The sequence below is a fragment of the Prosopis cineraria genome, unplaced genomic scaffold, assembly GCF_029017545.1.
Source record: "Prosopis cineraria cultivar Desert tree isolate PC_DT_omini unplaced genomic scaffold, ASM2901754v1 PC8, whole genome shotgun sequence".
NCBI classification, from domain to species: Eukaryota; Viridiplantae; Streptophyta; class Magnoliopsida; order Fabales; family Fabaceae; genus Prosopis; species Prosopis cineraria.
This window is the reverse complement of record NW_026555339.1, coordinates 26470149-26479808: the sequence shown is the minus strand read 5'-3', so window position 1 is coordinate 26479808 and position 9660 is coordinate 26470149. Positions and strand designations below refer to the sequence as shown.

Below are 9660 nucleotides of genomic sequence, written 5' to 3'. Positions count from 1 at the left end.
TCTGATCGGCGAAATCAAATCAACAATGTTAGCTGATATTCTCATGATCCAGAAGGAATATTCAAAGTAACTACACTCAATATTCAATAATATTTGAAATGAACCTTTGTGTTTTTTATTTTTAGTGTAATTTTGTTTCATTCATTTTGGAATCTGTACATTTCATAAGGATGATGGAATCGTGAGTTGCAGACAGCTGTGTTCTTTAGTGTTTTTATTTCGTTTCGTTTCGTTTGTTTGTTTGTGTTTTCGGAGTTGTTCTAGGCATGCAGGTTGGCCTCGTTGATTACAAATAAAAAGGAAGAGAAAAAACATGCTTCACTATTAATTTATTTTATAAAGAAAAAAACTGAACATATATATATATATATATATATATGCATGGTTTATCAAATAGTATGGCTTGTTATAAACTTTACATTTCACAAGATAGATAATGCTTTAATTTTAATTTTTTTTGTGTGTGTGTGTGTGTGTGTGAGCGTACGTATTATACCAAATATATTAAACACATTTCTGTATATATTTTAGAAATTTATAGGAGATAGATTTAATGAAAAAACAAATAGAGAAACATTTCTCCTTCATCAATATAAATATAAGGTATAAAATTTATAACATGCTGCATATCAATACTCCTGTGTAAAAGTTCTTATAAAATAGCAAGGTTCGTCAAGAAACGAACGGAACACAAACTTTTTTCATAATTTCTTTTCCTTTTGAGTTGTATGTTTCGTGGTTAATTTTGCCCCATTTATTATAAAATATGCATATTTCTCCATCATATGAAGCATATACAAATGAAAACAAAGGTTTATAGTGTCATCCCTATTTGCATTGGTAATGCCTAAAGAGGCTTCCAGGAGAATCCAGTTCCATCGACTTTGATGGAATTGGGTTTTACACCCAAACTCAAGGAACTCAATTCTACTTCTCTAAAACTCTACTTGCTAACCATTTTGCCCTAACATCCTCCTCTCCGTGAAGACGACGGTGAAGATGATGAAGGACCACGTTCAATGGCTTGCTCTAGATCTTTGACAATGATGGTCCATGACAGGGACCAATTTTTTGGCGTCAACGCCAATCTTACAATGTTACAACTTCCACATCCTCTTCCTCAACCTATGAGAAAATCTGCTGCCGATCGAAAAACATGGACTCTTGTTGAACCAACCAAGATATCCACGAGGCATTGACCAGTTGTTATATCTCAATGAAAGTCCCAACATCTTTTAGGAAGTACTCCCCCAATTTCAAATTATAAGACACTTTTAAAATAATTTTTTCGTCCCAAATTATGGAACACTTTGAATAAATTAAAATTTCATTAAATGCACCAATTCTAATATTATCATTTCTCTCCCTAATTAATTTTCATCACTTTTCTTTTCAATATATTAAATAATAGATATTTTAAAAAATTTATATTTTTTAAAAAAATTAAGATTGTTAAATACATTTAATAAGATTCATTAGTATGTGAGATTTTATCTAAAAGTGTCTTATAATTTAAAACGAAAAGAGTATAAATTATGCACCAATTACAAACGTACCTTTATTAGGATTATTAAAGTAGGAGATCGTATAACTTCATATATATGTTCCAAGACATGTCTATTAAAGATGGTAATATGAGTCGAAGTATTGGTAAGATAGGTTGAGCCAACAGGCTTAACCCACCAACCTACAAAAAACATTTGGCTTGAGTTGAAAAAAAATGGATTCATTTCTATGCAGAATAGTTTTAGCTTGCCCTGCATACCCTGAACTCACAGCGGGCTAACTCGTAGGTTGGCAAGTTGACCTGCTTATTAAAAAAAAAAAAAACACACACACACACAGAAATTGCAAGATCGTTCTCTCCCTCAAACCCTCGTCATTAGTCAAATTATTAAAATAATTCAAATTACATGCTTATTACCTACTATTATTATTATACCTATCACATTTAATTAGCTAAAATAGTTATAAATTCATAACCAAACAAGTGCATTAGTGTAGCATGAACCCAACCAAAAACTTTTTCACAATTTAATTTAAGTGAAATATTTCTAAGAATGCACAAGTAATATAACCAAACTCTTTATCATTGTGCTGCCATTTGAAATAATGCCATCCTGAGTGATATATGAATTATTTTTAGAGTCATTTAAAATTATCTATTTATCAACCTTCAAATCCCTTCAACAACTTTTGAATATGAGTTACTATGTTGTCAAGCTGTGAACAAATTCTAACTTTATTTCTCTTTATATTATCTTTGTTATTATATTTTATTTCAATAAACTCAAAATTTCTCAACTAGCCAAAAAAAAAAAAACAGGTTAGCCCGCTAACATTTAGTCAAATTAATATCTAATGTAATTTTACTTTCTGGACTTCTACATGTTAATTATATTTTTATATTTAATTGTGTGATGCTAATAATTAATGACAGATAAAGTTTCTAACATTATAATAAATTTGTAATTTTTAAAATTCTAAAAAAATGTATATATGCTAACTCACCAACTTGCTGTAGGTTGGTAGAAATACAATCCACACAAGATGCAAGTTATATCAACCCACCTTGCCTAGCCCGCAACTCGCTATGAGCCAGCCCACGAGTCGTGAGTTAACTTATATTTCCATCTCTAATGTCTATTGGTTAAGTTTTCAATTCAAAAATTTACATTAGAGGGCAATAGTTTTGACCATTCTTTATAATAAATCAACGTTGAAATAACCACACATTCTTTCATCTAATTTCATGGCCTCCAGGCATAATTTTAAATAACCATAATCAATTAACAAACGAAGAATTGATTGAAAGGATAATGACCAATGTTGCATATGCACAACAAGTTGTATGATGAGTTTAAATATCTCTGGTGATCTATCTACAAACTACACCAACACTTTTAAACTATTATATCAACAAGATAGAGAAATTTGCATATTAGTAAAATGAGTAATGTAACTTCAACAAATTTGAAGAATGTAATAAATTGTGAGTAAACAATATATCAAACTAAATGAAGAATTAAAAATGTACTTTTCAATATTCGTACTTTTGGGATATTGTTGATTTGATAAGTGAAGATCAAATATAGTTGATATGCACTTGCTCCGTGTTGTCCCCAACTCTCTGGTGTTTTGTCCCTCTTTTTCTCTGTTCTACAATGACATGAGTGCCCTGGCAACGATTTGATATCTCTAGTTGTCTTCTTTCTCCTACATATTGTGACGGTAATTTTAATTTTGCAAATCTCCAACCTAGCTTTTATCATAGCACATGCCTTGACACCAAATTGATAGTCAAGGATGTCATGAAGAAAACCCTAATTAGGGAACATGGATCATAGCACATTAATTCCTCGAAAACAAATTGATAGTCTATAGTTAACTCAATTCAAATTTCACACAATTTCACTCCTTTCCAATCTAAATTTTTTACCTATATGGTGTAACTGGTGTTTAATTCTCATGAAAAGACTTGGTATGCAAGATGAAACTGAAATCTTTAAAAGGTATAAAATTATAAACAATAAATAGTTTGTTGAATATAATGAATACCTCAATTTGTGAAAGAGTGTGATGCTTCAATGCTGCTAGACGACACACCAAAGATGTTGGGAGAGAAATTGGCACTGTCGAAGATAAATTCGCTCAGATCATATGAAGTGATTGATGAAGCAAAGAAATCATTGGAAAATTCATGCCTCCGCAAGATTTCAAAATAATGAGGATACCTTTTTTGGAAGAGTCGTATATACACCTCTTTCTCGAATCTTTCCACCCAACCCATAACATTATATATGCCATATGCCACATCACGTGAAGTCATCATTATAGTATATGAGCTGCAAAATAATGTATTGCATGAAGATGATGGTGAGTTAGCTTAAAGAACTTAATAGAAGTAAATAGGCTCTATGCTAAAAAAAAAATTATTTTGGGTACAATGAAACAAGTACGACTATAAAAAATACTTCCAGCATCTGTTAAAATTGACTTTCAATACGAGTTCTAGAACCAACACCGAATATCTCTTCATTTTCAGCATTAGTTACTCGACTGGTATAAAAAGTGACTTTCTACAGAGGGTATAAACCCAGTGTAGAAAGTGATAATAATCGATACAAAATGTTATCAAAAAAATCAATCAAATTCACTTTTGGCACCTGTTTTGATGTCAACCGGTGCCAAACGTGTCATTTTTCAAATAAAAAAATAGGAAATTTGTTTTCTTTTTTTGGATTGGAGGTGGCTAAATAACCTCTAATCCAAAAAAAGCCCCAATCATTTTATGATAGAACCATTCATGTCTAATTTAAACATAAGCAATTACACTAGAAAACTTAGCTATCATGAAAAGGCAACTATAAGTCCATAACCTTTGTTTTTGTTTTCAATCAAGTATAGATACATCCAATAGTTCTAAACGTTCAGAATCTAAAAACATGACACAAACTTGGATGATCAAAGGACTGTACTCAAAACTAAAATCATTCAACAACAAGGAAATTACAGGTGGGATTGACCAATGGTTATAATAACTTGATAGTAAAATCACAAAATCTAGACTAATAACTACTTGATAATAAAATTACAGGATCCAAATGTTTGGACTAATCAGCCTTGGATGAAGGAGATTGATGGCAAATTAGGGACACTACCAATCCAATATATTGGTGATAAGGATTGCCTTACATGAGGATAAGGAATAACATCCACAACATCCACCTACAAATACATTTTTAGATGCCAACATAACAGGAACACCCTGAATAAGCATTTTTAGTTTGGGAAGATACACATAGTTTCAAGTTGATGAACAAAGGGGCGTGTAGCAGGGTATAACAATGCATGAAAGATTATTTGTTATGCAATTTGCAGCAAATAAGACAGCTTGTTAAGATTAATTAAGAATAATGGATGCTCTCCTGTTAAGATTAACCAATCATTCTCCTTTCTGTCACTGTTTTTTCCCTCAAAAACTTAATTTCAATTTAGCCCAAGTGGGAATCACAGGGACTGAATTGACGCTTCAGAATTTTACGGAGGTTGACTGTCAATAAGTTTGGTCAAGGGGGCTGCAATGAAATTTTCCCTTCTACTTTCTCTGATTTAAGACAATTATTAAGAATTCCATTATTGCCGCTAAAATGGGAAAATAAGACAAAAAAAGCATTCACACACTACGTCAAAATACTGCAAGCACTACTTTTCATCTTAACTCCCAGGCACTACTTACTATATTCACCAACTAACAAGCACAGACATGGAAAAATGTGAAAAACAAGAAGATTAAGAAATAACATGTGCATTGAGATTCTCTTCATCAACACTTTGAACCTGATAGTATGTAGTCATGTCAGGTTTATAACTTGTTCATTGGGATCTTTCTTCTTCTCCAAGCTCTTTGGTAAGACACACTTTTCTTAGTTTGCTCACCACCTCCACTGGGTCTATGTCCTCTATTACTGTCAGTTTCTTCTCCTTCATGTCCATGGCCATGGAGTCAATCCTTGCACACTTCCCATTTGTTCTACTTCTATATAACAAACAATCAGCAGGGAGAAGGTCCCTTCTTTGGGAAAAATTGACTGTAAATAAACTAAGAAAAACAATCGAACTATACTATGACCGGAAATTACAATAATATTGTCAACAGGCAACAAAAAATCAATATCTAATTTAAAATATTATCAAAATATTTAATAATATAGTGAATGTCCTTGATAAAATAGCATGTGCTCCATAGCAGTAAAAGGTAAACAGAGAGAATAAATACCAACATCTTTAATAATGACGAAAGTTAAGTTTAAGGGTGCAAAATACCAATTAATACACACAGAAAGCCATCAAACCCTCCTCTATTCATTTTGAGAATTTAAAGACTAGATTCGTATACCCACAAGTCCAAAACTAAATTTAAATGTATATCACTTAATTGCAAAAATAATTATATACTTCCAAAACATATGGTTTGTCGATTTGGGAGTGGAGAGTGATGGCTTCTACGAGGGGTTTGGGATTTGAGTGTGGGTTCATTGATGAGTTTCTACACTAGTTAGAAGCCTAACCAATATAAAAAAACCTTTTTTTACACAGGTTGTGATTCTAATCGGTGTAGAAAGTAACTAAAATTATATTTTAAAAAAAATATTTTTGACTTTCTACATTGGTTGTAATTTTAGAGAGAATTGCTTTACAATCCCACTCAACACAATTAATTGAATCTTAGAGTAATTAATTGTGTTGAGTGGGACTTACATATAATTCTCCCATAATTTTAACCAATGTAGAAATTATATTTTACATCAATTAAGAAAAGAATAACGTAAAATGTGTTACACCATTATAACTTATTTACAAAAATTTGATTTGTTTTGATGATTTTATCCACTTGATCATCTTCATCTTCATCATAAGACTCGTTTGACATCATGATTAACTACACACACAAAATAAAAATCAAATACCAATAGGGTCAATTAAGTTTCGTTAAGTCAAACAAAATAAAACACGAAAAAACACAAAACAAACACAAATTGAAAGATCTAGACCCAAACTAGGGGGAAGAAACCCTATCTAACCCAATCAATAAAATCCCAACAGCAAAAAAAAATAGATCAAAAAAAAAAAAGTTCAAGGCAAAGAGCAAAATGACACCACCACAATATGATTAAGGAAGCTTAAGATCGTAATCATCGCCACCATAGATACCTAATTAACGAAGAGCTTTTACAATCAAATATGTACTATGAACTCAACAACCATAAAGCATTTTATATCGTATTTAAATTAAACTAAAATAGAGTTGATGAGTTTGATGTAGACATACCTCCATTATAATATAATTGAGGAAATCTAAATCTGAATGATTCACCATCAGTTCACCAATCTAAGAGATAATAGATCCCCTCTACAGACATCACCATCAACACGCATAGCGAGAAGAGAGTCGTCGAGAGCCACAAGCCACAAGCCACAAACAAAAGCGAAAGAACATCTCACAAAAGAAGAGAAAGAAAAGGAGACTCGATCCTTTACGTCACAGACACTTGATTTAATACTGTTGTCTAACCTCTGATCGATGACTTGCACGCGGCGTGCAGGGGGAGAGGGCTGTCAATTTTAGGGTTTGGCCCTTTAAGGATAATTTTTAATTTTTAATTTTCAATTAAAAAAATAGATGATTTAAATTTTCAATCATATTATGTATCTCATTATTATATACTCCCTCCATTTAAAAATATAAAATATTTTTTAAAAAATTAAATGTTTAAAAATGTAAGGTAAATTTAGTCTTTTAAAATATAATAAATAATTATATTTTTTTAAAAAGTGTTTTTTATCAATAATGATTTTATATTTATTATAGGATATTTAATAGGAATAAATATAAAAAGATAGTATTAATTTAAAAGTAAGTAACTACTGAGAAATGAGTTTCAGTTAAAAATATTTTATATTTTTAAAAAGAGAGAGTACTATGTATCTAATGCTTTATCCTTTCCTTATATTGAGTGTTAGAGTATTTGAATACATATGGAATTATGAGTAGTTTTTTGAAATTGTCCTTTTCCTTATATTGAGTGTTAGTTTTGGAATGACGTATGGTGAAGAAATTTTTTAAAATGTGTAACCAAAATTTCTGATAAATAAAATTGAAAGAAAATGACAATAAAATCTCCTCAAATTATATAAATAATAATTTAATCCTTCAAAATGCTATAATTTTATTAAAGTCTCTAATAATTTATGTGTCCATAAATTTTAAATTAAAAAAATTATTTTTCATTATGAACAAATTGTGATTTATTATTTAATTTTTTGAATAAAAGTTTTTATTTCTTAAACAAAAATTATAATTAAAATATGTTATTTTGAGAACTTATTTTTCAATAATAGAAATTATACTTAATAAGTTATAATTTTTTATTTAATTTTTATTATTCATAGAATAAAAGTTATTATTCTTTAAGTAAAAATTATGATTAAAGCTTATTTTTTAATAACAAAAATTACATTTGACAAATTATAATTTCTTATTTAATTCTTACGATTCACAGAACAAAAATTGTTATTTCTTAAATAAAAGTTATGACTAAAATTTGTTATTTTTAATAAGGGTAAAATAATCTTTTCACTTTAAAATTTATTAATACAAAAGTTTTTAAAAATTTTAGTAAAATTATAATATTTCGAGGGGTTAGATTGTCATTTATATAATTTAGAGGATTTTATTATCATTTTTTTCTAAAATTAAATCTTTTTTTATTAGGTTTCTTATATTTATATTCTCTTTCATTCTCTAATATACAAGGACCATAACAATAAATCTATTTTTTTCATTTCCTATTATTTTGTTTCATTCCATTATTTTACATCTAAACAATGCAATATACATGTTTAAAAAAAATATTGATTGTACATTAAAGCAATGAAACTGTAATTAAAAATTATTCTTGGAGAATCTACTTTGAGAGAATTTGGCAAAAATTTCATGCACATTAAATTCATGTGGGAAAAATGGTTGCGACTTGTCCTTTTTAAGAATCGTGTGGGGAAAAAAAAAAACCTATGGGAAAACTTGCACATTGTTGGGAAGGAAAATTCAATGATTTAAAGAAAAAATTAAATGTCAATTAATATAGGGTATATCGAACCATCAATTCTTCACAAAAAAAGATTGGGTTGTTTTTACCGTGGGTTTATAGAAGAACATAGATCTTATCTTATCTTAATCTTAATATTAGTAAAGTTTGTATCGGCATATTTCATGTTATTAGAAAATTATTATTATTATTATTGCTCTCCAGTTAGTGAAACAACTATTAATATTTACCATCAAACCTATATTCAGTTTATTAATTAATTAACTCACAAAATAAAAAAAATTTGTGAAAAATGTATTTAATATAGTAAATGATAGTTGACAGATAAAATATTTTATATATTTCAGATTTTGAATTTATATATAATTGATATTTAGTGTTACATTTTGTTTGAAATAATCATTTTCTCATACCACAAAGTAAAAAATAGCCTATCAACATAAAATAATGATCAATTAGAAATATTCGTACAAGATATATACGACTATCCATATTTTAAAAAAAAGCTCTGGGACAACCCAGATTGGAGTATTTAAAAATAATATATTTTCTCCATTAAAAAATATAAGGTATTTTTTAAAGGGTTAAATGTTCAAAAATATAAAGTATTTTTAGTATTTTGATGCATAATTATTGTCTTTTTTTCAAAAGTGCCCCTATTGATAGTGAATTCATATTTATTATAGAGTGTTTAATAAAAGTAAATATAGAAAGATAGGGTTAATTTGAAGGTAGATAACTATCTTATTGAGGGGTGAGATTCGATTAAAAGTATCTTACATTTTTAAATAGAAGGAATATCATTTATTCCCAATATATCATACTATAAATCATGATATTGATTTTTTTTTTTTTATGAGGCCAAAGTTAGTAACATTAATGGCTTAGAAGTAAACGCGAGTATATTTAACATGTTCCTATAGAACTATGTCATGGTGGTTAAATTGAATGACTATTTAATACGTAATAGAACAAATCAAAGTTATATGTATGCATATTTTTTGCACACTTTCTCATAAATCATTTCTAACTAACTCATCAAAACAAAGAT

The 9660-nt window shown here is 28.9% G+C and overlaps 1 long non-coding RNA gene across 1 annotated transcript; it reads right to left on the bottom strand.

Annotated features, from left to right (window-relative positions):
• Positions 1–2820: 2820 nt before the first annotated feature.
• Positions 2821–5379, bottom strand: LOC129318705 (uncharacterized). Its single transcript, XR_008595293.1, has 4 exons — positions 5341–5379; positions 3735–3845; positions 3559–3632; positions 2821–3281 (listed from the first exon to the last, which is right to left on the bottom strand). It is a non-coding gene; the product is annotated as an uncharacterized LOC129318705 (long non-coding RNA).
• Positions 5380–9660: the final 4281 nt, after the last annotated feature.